The sequence below is a fragment of the Toxorhynchites rutilus genome, chromosome 1 (assembly GCF_029784135.1).
Source record: "Toxorhynchites rutilus septentrionalis strain SRP chromosome 1, ASM2978413v1, whole genome shotgun sequence".
Classification (NCBI taxonomy): Eukaryota; Metazoa; Arthropoda; class Insecta; order Diptera; family Culicidae; genus Toxorhynchites; species Toxorhynchites rutilus.
The window spans coordinates 64,258,729-64,278,854 of NC_073744.1; the positions used below are offsets into that span (position 1 = coordinate 64,258,729).

At 37.6% G+C, this 20,126-nt stretch overlaps 1 protein-coding gene across 3 annotated transcripts in view; it reads right to left on the minus strand.

Moving 5' to 3' along the window:
- LOC129764227 (GATA-binding factor C) overlaps positions 1-20,126 on the minus strand; it is a 482,359-nt gene that overhangs the window by 220,087 nt on the left and 242,146 nt on the right. The window lies entirely within an intron of this gene.

Consider the following 20,126-nt stretch of genomic DNA (forward strand, 5'->3'; position numbering starts at 1 on the left):
ATTAATAGCCCTTAACATTTCCAATAAGTCGTCCATACATCGGAAGATGGGCACTTTTACAGGGAAAAAGTTTTTCGAACAACAACTTTTTCATGTTTCCTTTGAAAAATATACAACTTATCCTAATTTTGTTTAAAGTTAAGATAGCGATATAGTGTATTCGTCAAAGTTGTAGATCTTGTTAAAATATAAACTTTTGTCGAAGACATTAACTTTCTATCTTTTATAGTTTTTGGAATATAAGTCATTTTTGTATGACTTTTGTATGACTCCTGAAAAAAATAGTGTTTTGCTCGTAACATTTTTGTGTGTAAATTCTCACGTTTGACGTGTTCTTGACATGTTTCTAAATAAAGAAAAATTAGCAGAGCATTTAAAATGCGATAACTCATATATAAAAAATGTGATGAATTAATACCATTTTTTCAAAGAAAAACAAGAAAAAAGTTGTTGTTCGAAAAACTTTTTCCATGTAAATGTGCCCATCGTCCGATGTATGGAAAACTTGTTGGAAACTTTGAGGACTTTTTTTTTCATTTATTTATTTATTAGGCTCATTAGCATTTTAGCTGTAACAGAGCCGGGTTTTAATCGTGTACATGTACATATGTTTATGTTTCTATAAATTGTAAATTACACAGTAGTTAGTAGTAGCCATTTAGGCGTTAATTTTTCTGTTCCATTACATTATGATAATTTACACAGTAGTAGCCATTTAGGCGTAAAGGTATTCTTTCTGTTCTTCCATTGTTCAGCAGACCGGACAGCGGAGACAGTTGATATTGATCATTGTTGGGTTATTTATAGAACAGCAGCCCGATGTTTCTTGCAGAGCAGAGCAGTTGTATGGATGAATCGATCTTTGTTCCACCGTGGATCGATTTCCATCGCTGATGATGATTGCGTGGACGTAGTTATTCTATAACAACACAAAGATGGTCAATTGAGGGCCCTGAGTTTGAACTCACGATCGATCGCTTGGTAAGCGAACGCGTAACCAAGTGGCTACGAAGACCCCCCTGAAATTGTTTTGGACTATTTATATCTATTTTTTTCAGAATTTTAAAAGCATATATTTCGAGAAAAATGATTTTTAATTTTCCAAATATTTTTTTTCAATGAAATTTTTTCCAAAAATAATTTTTAATGAAAACCAAAATAATTTCCTACATTACATGCTTTGACTAAAATTTTGTAACATTTTTAACATAAACACAGCATAACATAAATACGTAACATTTTTATGCATAAATTATCGCAATTTACATGCTCTGCTAACTTTTCTCTATTTAGAAACATGTCAAGAACATGTCAAACGTGAGATTTTGCAGACAAAAATGTTACATAATAGAGGCCAATATTTCCGCTATAAAACACAGTTTTGTTTTTTAAACATTGGGTTCAAATTTCTTCCGGTTTCAGTTCAACTCTCACATTTTGATATGATATTCGATTTCGGTCATATGACCACCACGGGTTCGTTTACAGCGATCGGTCAGTTGGACCTATTTTTCCACTACTCGACCGGAATGCTGCGCATTTCGCGATGGATATTGTCTCTCAGCTCTCCTACAGTTGCTGGCTTGTTGGCATAGACCAGTGACTCGACATAGCCCCATAGAATGAAATCTAATGGCGTCAAATCACATGAGTGAGGCGGCCTATAGACAGGTCCATTTCTCGAAATAACACATTCACCTTTTCAATAAATCCATTGTAACGAACGCTTTGTAGCAAGTGACACTGTCTCGTCGAAACCGCATATCATTGATGTTAAGATCTTCCAATTCTAGCCAAAAACGTCGCGATAGCGTTCTCCACTGACGGTAACACGACAGTCGTTCTCATCGACCACACAAAAAAGTTTTTTTTTGCGGATGCAATGGGGTGGGTTTGCATCTGACCAATAACGCATATTTTTCTTGTTGACAAAGCCAGAAATGAGCCTCATCGCAGAACATGATTTTGTAATGAAAATCATCATTTTCTTCAAGATTCGCCAGAGCCCAATCGGGAAAGATTCGGCGCTTCATATGGTCAAGTGGCTTTAGTTCTTGAATAAATTTGATCTTGTAAGGATGTAACACAAGATCTTTTCGCAAAATACGTCGCAATGAGGTTTGGAAGATACCCGATTCTTGAGAACGTCGTGCAATTGACTGATTTGGGTCATTTCGGATGGATTCATTTGCGGCTGCAATATTTTCGTTGCTTCGTGCGAGGCGACTTCTTGTTGGTACGGGAACATCCAACATAACAAATGTAGAATCAAATTTTGTCATTAAACTATGCACAGCCTACCGGCCTGATATTGATATATCATTAATCTTTTCTAAGAGTTCGTTCACACGAAGATACAAATCTGTCAAGTCGCTAATGAGTGACCCTTTACCTCTAGGTAATTGAGGAATATAATGATCTTCCCGGCTGTATTTTTAAGGAAAATAAATTCTCACAGATCGAGAATCAATAATTTTGTTTTGAAGAGGCTGAATTAAATGACTATTGAAACTGAATGAAGCTGAAGAAAAAATATTTTTTGAAGTTTCTTTCACTTAGTTTTATCTCTTTTTGTTTTGAAAAAAACTTCAAAATTACAGAGAAACGCACAATCTGTGACACCATGCGCGAGTATACGTGTTAGGATTGATCTAGTACTACATTCATTTCCTAATGACTTTTTTAAACAGTCAACGTTGGTAGACCGCATACTAACATTTGAACAATTAGTCTCCCGTGATGCCAAAAAGTTTGGCCACCCCCGAAATAAGTTTTATCTACCAGATTTAATTTAATTCCTAGAACGTTCCTGTAGAGCCATTCAACACAGAAATACTTTCGCTTGAATGAAAAATTAACCCTTCGAAAGGCAGTTCTAGAAAAATGGTTTCTTTCTCAAGATCCTGTGTTTAGAATAAGTTTTCAAAAATGATCTTTTCCTAAGGCTACAGATGAATAACTAAAGAAATTTAAGCCTCTATATTTCATCTATATTTTTATTTGGGTGCCTATTCCATTAAATTTCTGCTGCAAACGTGTTAAATGACCAATGTCTTTACACTCACAGCGTGTCGCAGTTGCTGGTGAAGCGGGTGCTTCCGGGAGAAGTGAAGGAAGTTAAAAATGCTAAACATTTTCAACACTTCTACATCAGCGCTACTCAGTTCTAAACTGGTAGATTTATGAGCCTTATACCATATTTTTGAAACAAAAAGACGGGTGGGTAATGTCGGGGACATAACCGGAGTGACGTAGGACTATACAAAGGGGACAGCTTTTGCTCAATATATATTTTAAATATATTGTTTTATTTTCTTCTACTACGCGAATACCTACCTATCTAACTGAAAAATGGATTAGTTTACTGTTTACTCTCAATGAACATGTTAGAGGTTCTGAAAAGAACCTTTGATGTTGTGTTTTGCGTTTTTTTACAAACTTTCTCAATTTTTTCTCACTATCTTATAGTTGCTTCTTGATATTTTTTTGAAGGCTTTGTACTTGTTAAATGTTCTACGCCGGTCATCTTTTGGCGTATGCACATATCGTACAATCAAAATGATGGCTATGATAGGGAATGCATAGTGGTCCTCAGCTCATTTCTCATTTCTATACAATGCAGAAATAACCTCAGTCAATTTTCAACATCAGTTATCAACCAAAGAAAGCAGTTCTTGCTACCGAGAAAATTCGTGAATGCCATCCTGCATACAATGTGTTGTAATTTGAATCCACCTTCAATTCGGGAACCATGCATGAATTTGTGAAAACTGAATGATTAATTTAAAACACCCCAATTACCAATAAGTTCAAAAACAAGCATAAACAAAATAAATCAGTTCATATTATACGTCATATTATGTCACTTTAGAATGCATTGGTATTGTGAATAACTTTTAATAACTCTCCTTTAAAAGGTTTAATGGCCCTGAAAAGCGCCGTGGTTTACGGTGGCTGGTTTTGCCACCAAAGCAGTCTGTATAAACAAACTTTTTCCTGCTTCTACCTGCTGCCATTATGCGATTGCGTTTGCCACTCGCTGAAACTAGTTGTTGCCACCGAACCGAATGTGCTCTGTTCTGTAGGCGGGTTTTCTTATTGTCGTGAGCAGCTTTGCAAGCCAACTCGAGCACTCCGGCGGCCGAAATTATATAACCGCTATTAGGTAAACTGGTGCTCCGGCACCAATCCGTTGATGCGTTGTGATGTGAAACGATGCCATACAACCACACTGATTTACGGTTTGAAAGAGAATGATATATTTTTCAGCGGATCCGCACGTTTTGTACTTTAGCGGTACACGCTCACAGGATAGAGACAAATTGGCAGACTTAGCCAAAGGGGCGAGTCCAACGAGACGAACGAATGAGCGTTAAAAGGCAGCGATGGCAAAAAATACATGTATAGAGGCAAATGAACTGCAAAGTTTAAAGCCTCTTAAAAACAAAGAAAGAAAGAAAGAAAAATACATTCATTACGATTTGTTCGCTCGTTGGATTCACATGCAGTTGTTTCTAACAAACACGAAGGCACCGAAAAATAGTGGAATAGTGGAAAAGCCGCCAAAAAGTTCGGCACGGCGCAGAAGAATATCTGGGAACCCGACAAGAAGAAAGAGAAGGAGTCATATGCTATCTACATCATAAGGTGCTGAAGCAGGTTCATTCCGACACAAGTTTCTCATCGAAGGCGATGAGCGTCATGAGATTCGTCAATGCATCTTTGAGCGTATCGTAGCGGAAGCCTCGCGTCTGACCCACTATAATAAGCGGTCAACCATTACGGCGTGGAAAATTCAGATCGCAATCAGTCTGTTGCTGCCCGGTGAACTTACATGCGGTTTCCGAAGGTACCAAAGCGGTGAAGAAGTATACCAGCTCCAAGTGAAGAGCGTTTTCCGACTGCTGATCCGGAAGCAAACCCTAAAAAGGGTTCTTTTCAGGACCACAAGATCATCTTTAATCTAAAGAGTTTTTTGTTTTGTTATCACTCGATATCCCCATCTTGTTCGGCTAAACCTTCCTGTTTAGCGATTGCGTTTGCCACTCGCCACAGCTTTCACAGTTGGAAAATTTCTTTCCATCCAGTTTGTGACATGTTGTACAGTAAATTATATTTTACGCGACGTGCCGAAGCACCACTCAGTGTCGCATTGGAGACGATTTTAACCTGTAATTGAACATTTGCGATGACAGTGGTACAGTGTCGACTTTCAATGTGGGGTCATAATTTGGATCTCTATGTTTACAAAAATGTCCAACTAAATATGTAGCATTACATGTCAGTCCAATTAGCTAAATGTCGAACTAATCGTAAATTACTGTACTTTCAATCTGGAAACAATTTAAGAATTGGTGAAAATTGAATAATCATGAAAGTCCTCAACTATCAATAAGCTCAGAACAACTGCCAAATTCACATACTCATCAGATCCTGGCAAACAAATTATGAAAAAATCAATTTGTGTTTTATTATTATTTTGGATATTGTTTTAGAAAGCATTGAACTGTATTTCGTAAACTCTTTTGACGTAGGACTACGTCTTTCATTTCTATACCGAGGTGTAAAATCAAAGTTTCGAAAACGAAAGCGTTACGCCGGAGAACGAGATTTTGAGCGTTAATAGCTCTTAAACAACTGAACGAAATGGTATGATAAACTCTTCATTCGAAAGATAAAATGTCTACGCGTCATATACTTGTTACTTTTTCATCCAAAAACTTCTTTCAACAGTCTTAAAATTGCTTTCAAAACAGGCTATTAAAATCACTCATCGGTATATAAGCGAGCGCCGCTCGTAAACCCACTCAGTTATAATTGAAAAGCGATTGGAGCATGTTGTCGCTGTTGTTGTGAAGCTAATTTCGTTTATCATGAAAGCGCTGATGAACGGTGTCACCAAGAGCCTGTTTGTGCACCTAAGGCCAGAAGGGAATCCATCAGGAGGAGAGTGATGCCACGGTTCCGCTTGAAACATCGGAGCAGCCGTCATACACACACATACACGCGCGGAATTCTCGTTGCTATCATCGTTGCTGAAAAATAATCTGCCAGTTCCCCTGGGAATTGAAAAATACATTCATGCGAAAGAGTTTATTTTAATGTTTTCTATCCATATAACACTGCAACACAATACATTTGGTTTTGTGATTTTTCAATCAATCGCCATTAACAGGAAAGCTTCTGAATATTTTTTTCCCCATCAGTGGAAAATTTTCGTATCCAATATTGGATGCATAACATGAAAAACGGAAAATGTTTCACATCGCGAAAATCAAGTCATTTTGGAGCGATTATTTGCTTTCTACTCATATAATGCTGCGACCAAATACATTTCGTTTTGGATTTTTTCAATCAAGTGCGATCAACGTAAGACCACGTCTTTCGGCAATTTATTAGAGGTGCAATGAATCTTTAGGAATTCCCGCTCTACGCGCACTGACAAACGATGTTTACTCAATAATTTCTCAAACGAGAAATGGGTGTTGTGAGAAAGGATTAGCGAACGCGAAAACGACAAACGGGAAAAAGATATGTTTGGAGGTTGAAGGAAATTGGCAGAAAACTTCTTCATTCTATCATTCAAATAATGTGATTCATACCACTTCGTAGGGGGTCTCCGTAGCCACATTGGTTACGCGTTCGCTTAGTAAGCGATCGATCGTGAGTTCAAAACTCAGGGCCCTCATTGACCATCTTTGTGTTGTTACAGAATAGCTACGTCCATGCAACAATCATCAGCGATGGAGATCGATCCACGGTCGAAATAAGATCGATTCATCCATACAACTGCTCTGCCCTGCAGACACATCGGGCTACTGTTCTATAAATAACTCAACAATGATCAATCAACTGTCTCCGCTGTCCGGTGGTCCAACTGGATAATGGAAGAACAGAAAGAATAACTCTTACGCCTAAATGGCTACTGTGTGAATGTACCATATGTAATGGTATAGAAGGAATACTGGCGAATGGCAACTGTGTAATGTGCTAATTATAGATATGATAACCATGTGACATGTACACGATTAAAATTCGGCTCTGTTACAGCTAAAAAAATGCTAATGAGCCTTAAATAAATAAATAAATGGGATAAAAAAAATACCACTTCGTTTTGCCAGAAAGAGATTATCAAGTTCAAGATCCGGATTTTTAGCGTTACGTAATTTGTGCACGACGCCTGAGGACATCGACAAGACAACATCGTTACTGAACGAGCTGAATGGCGAGGGATCGAGGGATTCATTACCTGGCCTGACCTGACCTGAAATGCAATCAGTTTTAACTGTGAGGGAGCACAGAAAAGCCGATCGATCAGAAGGAGAAGAGAAGGTGACCAAGAGAGTATCAGCATCGAAATACGGTTCCTCGGGAAGACATCGAAGCAGCCGCCACAAACACACACATACACGCGCGCAACTCTTTTCGAATTGAAAATTACATTCAAGCGAGTTTATTTTAATGTTTTCTATCCATATAATACTGCGACCACATACATTTGGTTTTGTGATTTGTCAATCAAGTGCAGTTAGCAGGAAAGCTTCTGAAGACTATTCTTCAGAACAAGGTTTTTTGTATCCAATATTGGATGCATAAAACCTTGAGCCTCCAACGTAATGCTCTCGTTTTTGAAGTCACCCAAATATTTATTTATTCATTCATTCAGGATGGATTTAGATTCAACTTCAAACAAATGATCTCTAAATCAACGATAGTCCTACGTCACCCTTGCGGTTATATCATAGATATAACCCACTTCCTGTTTTTTGGAAGGTTTAATGGCCCTGATAAGCGCCGTGTTTTATGGAACGGTTCCGATTTAGAAAACTTAGTACTCGTGGTTTTGAGAAAAATTGTAAGGGGTTGTATCTTGGACACGATCGTAGTAGACGTAGAACCACGGAATTATATTATTCAACTCGCTTGTTTTGACGTGGGACTACGTCTAACATTTTAATATAGAGGACTATTTTAAAGTTTCGTGTGGAAAAAAGTGTAAGGTTATCTTACTGGGATTGAAAACATGATTCCATGGAAGATACGTTGATACATTTTCCGTATGCTGCTGACATCTTATTTGTCGAAGCACACTTTGATACGGAGGGCATCCGCTTCTTCGAGGGTGTGTAGTGAATGCGGATGAAATTGCATTGCCGTTTCGCAATATCTTCCATTCTTGCATCGAGCTGTGTGTGTCATGTGTGTGAAATCAACATTAGGTATGAGTTATGTCCGCTCGCTGTGTTGCACTTACTTACTCCTCGCTCGCAACTGTGGTTTCATTCCATTCCATCAGTGGAAAGAAACTCCATACTCCTCCATCCCTTGTCCATTCTAGCTCGATGTTCGCCAGCAACGATATTGCTCCGATGACCACCAAACGAGAAGTGGTGTGGGTTCAAATCGTGGATGGCTTGTTTATACCAAATAAGCTGGTAACGATCAGAAACGATTGTATTAGTTGCTTGATTCTGACGGTACGGTTGTGGGAAGCACACAAATCGGTAGAACAAATGTATGGGAAAATCGGAATGCTCCAGTTTTTATCAATTTAAACTGTTTAGAGATTAGGGAATTGTATAGCATATCAAACAAATCTTAGAGAATTTTCAATTCAATTAGTACGCAAATCATCAGAATCCGTTCGCTGTGAAAATAGTTATTAACGTTAACTTTATTTCATAAAAACGTGACATGTTTTCTGATTTGGCACCCTTCCTGAAAGACGTAGTTCTACGTCAAAAAAACCTTTTTCGAACGCCATCGATGCCACCTTGTTCTGGATTTGCCACCAAAGCAGTTTGTATAAAGAACAAACGTTTTTCTTCTGCTACATGCTGCCGTTTTGCGATTGCGTTTGCCACTCGCTGCAACTGCCTGTTGTTGTCTTGATGTCCACCGAACCGAATGTGGTCTGTTCTGAATGCAGGTTTTCTTATCGTCGCGAGCAGCTTTGCCAGTCAACTCGATCACTTCGGCGGCCGAAACTATATAACGCCGGCTAGGTGGACTGGTGCACTGGTACTAACGCGCTCGGCCTAGCTACCCTTGCGGGGAACTCCAGACCAACACGGTTCGAGCGGGATTTTGCCTTTCCCTTCACTTCTCCTCCTTTGCCATATCCAACCATGGCTGCTTGTGTTGGTTTGTTGATGTGATGTGATGCGAAACGATGTGGTGTACGGTTTGGATGAGAATGATCGTTACGGCAGCGGAGTGGGGATTTTTAGGCTGACTGGTTGGCTCGAGAATTTCGCATGTGTGAGACTGCGACCAATGTTTCGTTCATATTTTTTCTTTTTCCTTCCCAATCGTGCTTCATTGTATTTCGCTGCTGCTCTGGTTGTCAGTTTTGGTCGGTACGATTTGAGGAGCACAAAATGGACCAATCAAAAATGGGCACATAGTGCATTTGGACAATGCTCGATATTTCACAATTATTCCATTATTTATCTCAAGAAAAATGAAATGTTATTCGTTATGATAGATGCGTAGATATATTTCCTATCAATTGATGCAAAAACCTTTGCGATCTATTGAGAAATGGTCGAGTCATAAGCGTTCCAAATCTTGCATTTTTCCTACTTGTTCAGTGCCTAGATTTTCATTTCACCCCCTATATCTTCCGGTTAGACGTAGTCCTACGTCAAAAGTCACTTTAGGTATATTATGCTTCATGGGTGTGATGTCCAAACTAGTTCAGATACAGATTTTCAATTTTAGTACGATAGTACCGAATGCTAAATGTGTTTTTCTTTGAGATTCATAAAATACATTTTGTATCTTATATCGATGTGTTTGAAAATAATACTTTCGAAACTTGTTATTCAATATCCTTATCCGGTTCACTACGAATAATTCATAAATCCCCTCCTTTGTCGATAACAACCTGCAACCATTCAGTCGCGAACGCCAACATAGACACGAATTTAAATCCCTTCAAATAAACAAATAATTTCCGTCTGAGCGATTCTTTTCGCTGCGTTATCATATTATCCACCCTGACACACTCGTGTATTTATTTTTAATCTATTTTTGTTCTGGTTTATTCAATCGTAAATCAGATGCCATAGCCATTGTCGGTGCTCATATGTGAGGGCTACAAAGGAGCAGCAGCAGCAGTAACAGCACACACAAAAAAAATCATAATAATGCCGGAGAAGCTGTATTCATGCGCACATAAATCGAGAGCGGAGAATGATGATTTTGCCCCTTTTGACAAAAATGTTACATTGTTTTCGTCGCGCTTCCTCCCACACCCCTCCGAACCATCATAACTCGCCGTGCGCATTGAATCATCATCAACTCCATCGCTCATTCGTGTCACGAGTTCCCAAGAGAAACTCGAAGAGACGCTCGAAACTATTTATTCCAGGAAATCATTCACGCTTTCAGAACAACTTGCTCTCGGCCCAGAGGTAATCCGATACCTGGCAGCTCCCAGACTCCGGAGCGTCTTGCTGTTATCCCCATTCTTTTTTTTTTTTTGTAAAACTGTCTATCTATCCTTCGGTGCGGTGCGTTGATTTCAAAGTTTGAATTAATTAAAATCACCACCAGGACCAGGGATCCACCACTCTCTAACACGATACACATGGGAACCCAACCCCAGAGCAGCTTAATCGTGCGAGATAATATTTATTGATATCTGCGATGTTGCGTGCTATCACTGGACATGATCGAATTTCCGCCCGGGCTTGGCTCAATCTGGACCGTGTAGTTCCCAAATTAATTGTTGACACTTTTTCAGAGCCCCCGTCCTCAGCTCAACCTCATCTCCCCAAGACACAGTGGGTTGAATTTTTCTCGTTCTGTTCTGCTTTTCAACACTCCTCTACTGCTGCTGAGGCTGCGGCCAAGAACGTTTGGTCGTACGGTGTGTCGAAACACTTTCGACTCGAGGTGCGATCAGATGTGATCTAAATCTGATATAGTATCTAGATGAACAAAACACAAACAAAACAGAGACCATCGGGACCAGGGGGTTCTCTGGCGGCGGGCAGTGCTAAGCGCCGAAGAGTTACCGTTTTGTGGAACACATGTTTTGGCGCTCGAACTCTTTCTGAAACACATACACACACATACCCACACGCAAACGCCTTTAGCGGTGGGAAATTTGCTATGCCGGTTATAATTTCTGTGGCGTCCAGCCTCATCCATCCTCCAGTGGGTCGACGCGAGCTAAGTTTAAACAAATCGTAAATTTCCCGATCGATTTATACCCATAAAATGACCATAAAACCACCGAATGCGATTGAAAAGCTGGACGGCGACGAGTCTCGGCCGGTTGAAGAAGAGGTTGTCGATACGAAGCTGGTTCAGAACGAAAGGGCCATCGAAGTGAAGAGATAATAATAAAATGAGCAATAATTCGCTATCATCATCTCGTTGTTCGGCTGTGTGATCAACGTGAAAATCAACGCTCAACCGGCTCGTTATAACGAAGCCATAGTTTGCCAATGCTCTCCGAAACCCTCTATACTCTACGTAATCAATGGGCATGAGTTTGCGGGATAATAATGATAAATTACAATAATCACAACTCGGGTACGTGGTGACGAGCTGCAGGAAAGACGCTACGATCACGGAGTATCCGGAGAACATGTGTTTTGACAGCGTTCGAGGATCCGGAGAGTATTCAGAGTTGTTGAAAAACTAATAGGGAAGAGTTCCAATATTTTTCAATATACTAGTTATCTATAGCTTTGTGTGTGGGTAAAATAAATCTATTCGTTGCAATTTGAAATATATGATTTTGTACGACGATATTGGATTAACTAAAACAAAATGCTAAAACAACAACTCTTCGGGATGGATTACGTGAAGAGTGAGTGATCTATGATCTGAAGTGACCTGAACAAATGTCTTAACCATTCTAATGAAAAGATGAAAACATATTGATGAAGTATTAAAATTATATCAGGATTCAATGCGGTAAATATTCATGCACGCGGGATCTCGACGACCATTCAACCGACACAACAAATCCGAATGTATAGAATATTAGTATAACTAAGCACCAAGAAATTAAAACAAATTACAAGAAAACGGAATATACTGGATCCAAAGGATATCCGAACTATAATTTTTAATAAATAAATACAAATCAATTGCAATAGCCCTTCAAGAAGCAATGGTTCCTGAATCCCAACTGCATAAAAGAGTGGGTCCTGATCCGACCACCTAAATTGTAACGGTGCTTTATCACATAAAAATCTTGTTTTGACGTTGGAATACGTCTTCCATCAAGGGTTCTGTTGCGAATTGTAACCACTATTCACGCTTTTCCAAAAGGTTTTTCGATGAAGGGTTACCGAATCTGTGACAGCACCCTTTTCCACAAACTGTAGTAACTGCACTTTCTTTTCAATTTGAATAGGGGTCAGTTGAGGCCCTATTTTATCGGTTCACGTAAAGTGACAATACCACAGCACAATTTTATTAGACACAGAAAAGGTTTATTTTACTTAAACAATGCTTTCTTCTATTCTACTATTCTTAAAACTATACAAAAATTACATTTAAAGTTGGCCGATTTTCGGTGACCGACCAGTGCTCCCAATGGCTGAAATTCTAGCACTACTAACTCTAACCATCGCTCACGTGCGCTATTTATCAATGAGCGCGTAAAGAGAGAGATTCAAATAGCGCTTTACAATTTTTCATTTACGATCATTCCGTTTACGTTCAGGTACGGTATACACAGGCGGGGATATTCAGCTATCGCCGTCGCTATGATAGCCGAGGTCTAACCCAACTTTAATAACCTAGCTAACTTCCTATTAATATCCCACGTATCAATACTATTATTGCACCTATCTTATTCTGAATCTTCTCCGCTTATATCTTGTGTAAACAGGTTCTAAACCAGAAACCAGGTCGCGTTTTAATGACGTTAACTGTATACGTTAGTTTTCATTTTAACTTTTTTATAAAACAGATTTTGACAATTTGCATACCAAATGCAATGGTCTAAATTGATGAAAACTCGAAAATTCCCATTTCCCATACATTTGTTCTGTTCATTCCTGTACTTACCTACCCGTGCCGTCAATAACGAGTAACTTAACATCGTCGCGATAACATAAATCAAAGGCGTTAAAGACATTAAATTGGATGGCCATGCTTTAACGCATTTCGAATGAGTTTTATACAAATGGAGTTTTCTGATTTACAGTCTTTCTTAAGACTTACAGTATATGTGCTAATAAAATAAGTCGTAGCTTTGTAGAACAGCAACAGGACAAATTCACCAGGTGGATTATATAATAAAATGCTTCTTGGATTTCTTGTTGACAAATATGACCGAAGATTTTTGTGTGACTGAATCATTAACTCCGCTTTGGAAAAATTAAGCTTTCCCCACAGCTATCGAATATTTTATGTTTATAGATAACACCCAAAAACCATTTGATTATGAATTCGAGGAAGGCTCTGTTTACACTAAAGCAAATTACCAATCAATTAGGTGTAAGCTTAACTGTATCAATTGGCAGGATTTATTTAGAAGTGTGGAGAACACTGAAGTAGCAGTGACGACTTTTTACTCGATGATCAATGAAATTATATAGGAGAGGATACCAAAAAAACGAAAAAGGGGATATATAAACACAAAATATCCGATTTGGTTTAATCAAAACATAAAAAATCTAAAAAATAAAATAAAAAACAGAAGGCACATCAAATTTATAAGAAATACAAATCTGACGCTAATCTCGAAAAATATCTGAACATTTGCGAACAGCTCAACTCAACTGTAAAAAACGCTTTTGAAGATTACAACTTAAAAACAGAGTCGGACATAAGGTCTAACCCGAAAAGTTTCTTTAATTACATAAAAACAAAATTGAAAAGCAATGGTTTTCCACCACGCATGCACCTTGACGATGACCGTGGGGAATGACCCAGGAAAAATTTGCAACCTCTCTGCAACATTTTTTCAAGAAGTTTATATTGTTACAGCTGAGGAGGACCAAGATCGTGACTTCTTTGCATTTCTTCCAGAATTTCCATGTGATGTTGGAGTCAAAAAACTAACTTACATTGAAATAATTTGACGCATTAAAAAAGCTTGATGTCTCGAAAGGGCCAGGTCCTGACGGAATTCCACCGAGTTTCATAAAAAATTTGGCATCTGAATTAACTCATCCACTTTTATGGCTTCTCCATAAGTCATTGGAATCAGAAAGGTTCCCAAAAATATGGAAAAACTCTTTTCTTGTACCAATATTAAAATTCGGTAATAGATCCGATGTAAGAAATTATCGTGGAATAGCAATTATTTCTCGCATTCGTGCAATTCCAAATGAAATCGTCCAAAAAATGTAAATTTCAAAAACATGTATTTTTGATTCGAAAGAAAGTTTGTATTCCGTTTGGGTTGTAGGAAATATGAGTAAATTTTATGTAAAAAAGTATGAGTCGTACCGAAATAGTGTCTTACAAAGAGTTATAGCGTATTGATGTCTAAACATGAAAAAAATATACACTGCGAAAAAAAATAGTTTTTTTTTCTATTTATAAAAAAAAACTTCAATTTGCAATATCCAAAGTACATATTTTTTATTTTTTTTTATTTTTTCATATAAAATAGAAGTCATACAGAAAATTTAAAAAATGGGTCCTAGATGGTAAAACTATTTTTGACAAACTTTGTGGTACATCGAATTTTTATGAATTTCCGAAACTTCGAATTTTTGTATGCTAACAATCATTTTTAGCCACAAATCATGATTTCTGATGTGATTTGAACAAAAAAGCTCATTATAAATCTCCTTCTATATGTAGCCATTCTCGAGATATTTAAAAAAATATTTTTAATTTATTGTCTTTTTTATAGTAAATATTCCCTTTTATTATGTTTGTCGTGTTATACCGTCATGTTCATGAAATTTTATGAATTTGCTTATAATTTCCAACAACTTTTCCAAATACATCATTATGTTAAAAATATATGTTTAGGAGTTACGTTGAAAAACATTTGAAGACATGTGGGTTAACACAAAACGTAGCGATATTAAAATATTTTTTTTATCCTAATACAAACTTTTAACGGTTCCCGGAATAAATCGCCACAGAAAACGACTGCAACAGAAACCACCGCTTATAAAATGTGTAGTAGGCTATAAATATTGTGGCGCGGTATTGTATTTCAAAACAAGAATTAACCGGGCAAACGTATCGCCCCAGGCAAACGTAACGCCCCGGGCAGACGTATACCGTCCGACGCTCGCTAGAGCTCGGTCGGACATTGCTAAAGGATCGTATCCTATGTTTCAAACTAACCGGGCAATCAGTGGATCCCAGGTTTGCGTGCGAGACACCGCCGCTTCCGACGGCGGGTCGGCGGTGGACTCGGATTGCGTCATCTTGGCGGCATGGGCCGCCTCGATTCCTTATCCTCGCCAAATGGGGACTTCGTCCCCATTACATTGTCCTCAGAATAAATTTCGAAAAACGAGAACAAGAGAATAAATTTATAATAGAAATGTGAGGCACATGATGTTTTTCCCGCGCCAAATATTTCTAGCCTACTACACTTTTTCTAAGCGGTTGTTTCTGTTGCAGTTGTTTACTGTGGCGATTTATTCCGGTCACCACTTTTAACATATTATTCGTGTTACACAATCAAAACACGAACAGTAGAATTGAAATCCCAACAACAAATACACCTTGTTGATTCAACCGGACGTTATGGGTACAAATATAATTAACTTGTTTACGTTATACCTAGATTATACCTGAAGTCAGGTAGCTTTAAGCTACCTCTGTACAGGTATATAAAGTCAGGTACCTTTAAGGTACCTCTATAATGTATATAAAGTTACTCATATTCAAACATCGTTCATCAGTCGAACAATCTTCCTTATAGAGTGAATAACAGTATACCACAATGGACTACAAAAATTTGTTTTTCGTGTTTCCGTTTCCGAAAAACGGTAAGAAATGTTCATCTGAAAAACGTTTCTTAACCGTGTCAATGATCGAGAAACTTAAGTCAATGGGATGCAATATCCTTTTAGATACATCTTTAAAAATTTGCGGATCATGTCGTTTATCGGTATACTCTTCCAAACCAAAGCAGTGTAATACTGAGGAGCAGATCAGTACAGCAGTAGGAAATACTTTAGAAGAAGTACCATCAATAGTTTTAGTCGTTTCAGCATCTTCGCAAGATTCCCAAAACAGCAATATAACAGAGTATTCCCGAGCGTACAATATTGAGCTATTCAACAAGGGAATCGTCGATATTAAAGTTTCACCAATAATGACGAAAAGATCTTGGACAGGCTAGTTACCCCGAACACAAATTTAAAGAAATTTCTAAAGGTATTAAGAGAAATCTATTTTCTTTTTCACATGAAGAAGACGAAGTGTCGAACTTTAAACAAAAGGCAAAAGAGTTTGATGAGATTATCAATCAGCTCAAAGAGAAATTTGACCACACAGAGACAACAAGATCACAAAAATTAGAATTTTAACAGTTTTGCCTAAGTCTTGGTCCGTGCAAAAAATGGATGAATTTGGCGTTAATAAATATATGGCAATTCTAGCCAAAAAACTGGCAAATGAAAAGGTGTGTTGTCGACACTACATAGCAAATATGGACCAAGTTCAAGTGAAGATGTTAAAAATCATGTTTCGGAATTTTATAATGACGACGATATCAGTCGATCATTACCTGCAGAAAGAGACTATGTTTCTGTAGCCAAAGATGGGAAGCGTCAACACATCCAAAAAAAGGTTATTAATAACATCATTACGGGAAACTTTCAACAGATTTAAGGAACTTAATCCAAATTGCAAAATTGGATTTAGCTCTTTTGCATCAATGCGTCCGAAGCATTGCAAATTGCTGAGTAGTTCAGGAACTCATAACGTTTGTGTTTGTACATTCCATGAAAATGTAAATATTATGTTTCATAGTCTTAAAAAATATTCCTTTAACATTGAATCCAAAGAATATATGGAAAAAATACTACGTAACATATCAAATAGATCAAAATACTGTTACCTTCGTGAATGTAAAAAATGCCCAACAATGGACGAGTTTGGAAACTGGTTTCTAGATGAGCTTCAGGAACGCAATTTAATTGAAATCACTTATGCACAATGGATTTCTACTGATCGATGCGACATAGGGCCTTATTCCCGAATACACTACACGTGAAAACAATGTGTAGTGAGTACAACCTTATTCCGGATTACACGCCACTGTTAACTTTTGGTAGAATTCATTATCAATACACCGAGTTCATCCACCGATGTTATTCTGGTTTACACTTCACGCTCTCTTATGTGTAAACAGCGATTCCTCGTGCTCATCATAATCCCCGATCATACACTCTCCCGAAAAGTTAGTATATATGACGAGCTTTTTGGTAAATATTACCAATATTAAGTAAATTTTTGCAATACGAATTCTTCGTACATATTACGCGATAACAATGGTAAACAAATGTAAAATCTGCCAATATAACCCAGTATAAGCAGTCGATTCAACATTGGTTTAACATATACCCAAAACATGTTGGACCTGATTCTCGAATACACTTCACGGTGGAAACGAAAAAAAACGGTACGCCATTGAAATACGTTTTACGAGTTGGTGAAGTGTCGAAGATAAACTGAACTTTCAGGCAGAATGAGCGCTTTTCAAATAAAAAATCATTGATGAAAATTCACTTCTACGTATCAAACTGGTATTCAATGTGAGTGGAAAACTTTGTTTTCTTCATGTGATATAATAACCTCATACAAAAATTTCATCTGAAGATAATTTGATATTATAATGATGAGTTTTAGTGGGAAACTAATTTCGTATCCAGATGTCGACACCGTACCGTTGTCATCGCGGATATATTTCATTCCGTTTCCACCGTGAAGTGTATTCGAGAATCAGGCCCGATATGTTAACCCAACCTTTATGCATATATTGTTATGAATTTATTGAGCTTTTGTATACATCTTTATTCATTTATTGAACTATCTAAACTATAAAAATAATTTAATTATTGAACTATCTGAAATATCGACAGCTGATCCTGCATCGATTGGGTCTGATCCATGGCTACAAATTAGGAAAAAATACACAATTATTACTACAAATACCTACGACAGACTACTCAATTCTCCCAGGACCAGCGTGTAATTACTTCTCAGCCAAATACATTCGGGAGATATCACGAAGCTGGCGAAACCCAGGCGGCATTAAGTGAGGCTAGCTCAACGCCCCGTTACAACATTGACTTAACGCGCAGAGTCAGTGGATACGGAACCTGCGTCGTGACGAATCCGGAAAACATCCAATTGATTAAACCACCGATCATAATCGTCTGCAAAACGTCTATGCTGTTGTCCTTGACCAAATCCAACAGGATATAGGGAGAACTAGGATTCGACAGGGCTCGTTTTGTGTATCGAAGTACCCAGATTCCTTATTAATGAAGTAATGTTTTCGCATTCTCCCGCAGCAGACGAGCACAAATCATTGCTGTCCAATATGTATCAATATTAATTAAAGAACATAAATTGAATTAATTTTCACGAACATTACTTACCTGTCTCGAATCTGAGTTAATACGTCCTTCTTCTGTGAAGAAATCAATATCGGAAAGTAGTGCCGTGCAACTCAATTAACAACTCGGTAGTTAGGCTAATAAAGTTATAATTACATTTTCTTCGCGGTTGCATGTAATGACAATCGTAAAAGTTACTAATACCGCGAAGTAAAATGAATCAATCGTTGGTAGGGATGTGTATTGCATCTGACATTCATTTTACAAACGATTGGTAATATTTACAGAAAATATGTACATTCTACTGTTTGCATTACAAAGGATTTGGAAGCTTTTTTTTTAATAATCCATTTTCTGGGTGTATCAACATAACTCGAGGATAAACAAAACAAAATACATCTGACGTTTCTCTTACGGTGGGTATAGACTAGGGATATATTCATGTGAAGAAATATGATGAGATTTATAGAAATCGCATCAACCGTTTACACTAGCGCGAACTTGTATACTGAATATATACATATTTTCGGTGAATTTATTCACCTGAAGTAGAACTACATCCAACTTTAGAGATTTCTCACCAGTGAGAAATTCACCAGCGTTTACATATGCCTGAATTTATTCTATTCATAGTGATTATATATACCTTGAGCAAGTGTATCATATATGTTCTCACCCGTTTATATATATTTTCGTGTGAATAAATTCATCTATAGCTATAGATCTCCCTAATGTAAACGCGCCATTAGAAATGACAATGGAAATGAACACATGGTCATTTTGGTATCCACTCCATTTTCTACACGAAGTTCATTTTTACACTTCACGAAACGGGAATGAGTACAACAAAGTGAAGTGAGATGTAAGCGTAGTGGGAACGTAAGTGTACGTGGATACGGGAATAAGGCCCATAGAAACTCTTGTATAACCGGTGGAAGAATTTGTATCGTATTTTTGCGAAAAAAAAATAGAAAAATTACTTACTCATGATTACATTAAAACACAACAGTCCACATTTGTTAACAATATAAAAGCTAATTTGCAAGAAAATGAGGTTGTTGTGGTTTGCGATTTTTCGTTCGTTGTTTATTATAGAGATGAAAAAGGTTCTCTGGCGAATTTAAGCTTTGTAGTTATATCTGAAGTTTTAAGTGATGACACAATAGTTGTGCAAGTATTTATTTCTAAATTGGTAACATTTTTGAAACAACAAATGCAGGTAAAAAGAATAAAATTCATGTCAGATGGTGCTGCATCCCAGTATAAAACTAGGAAAAATTTTGCGAATTTATGTCAGTTTAAATCGAAATACGACATTGACGCTGAATGGCATTTTTTTGCAACATCACACGGCAAAGGACCTTGTGATGCAATTGGTGGTACATAAAAACGGATGGCAACAAGAGCTAGTTTGGCTAGGCAGCATGAACATCCGATTACGAGTGCAAAAACGTTGACTGGGCTAGCAAGCGAAAAGAAGACTATCTTACAAAATTGTCATTTTCATATATGTCACAAGAAGAATTTGATCAGGATGTGGAAGAGCTGAGTAGCATGTATGATAACACCAAACAAATTCCAGGTACCCAAAAGTATCATTTGTTTGTA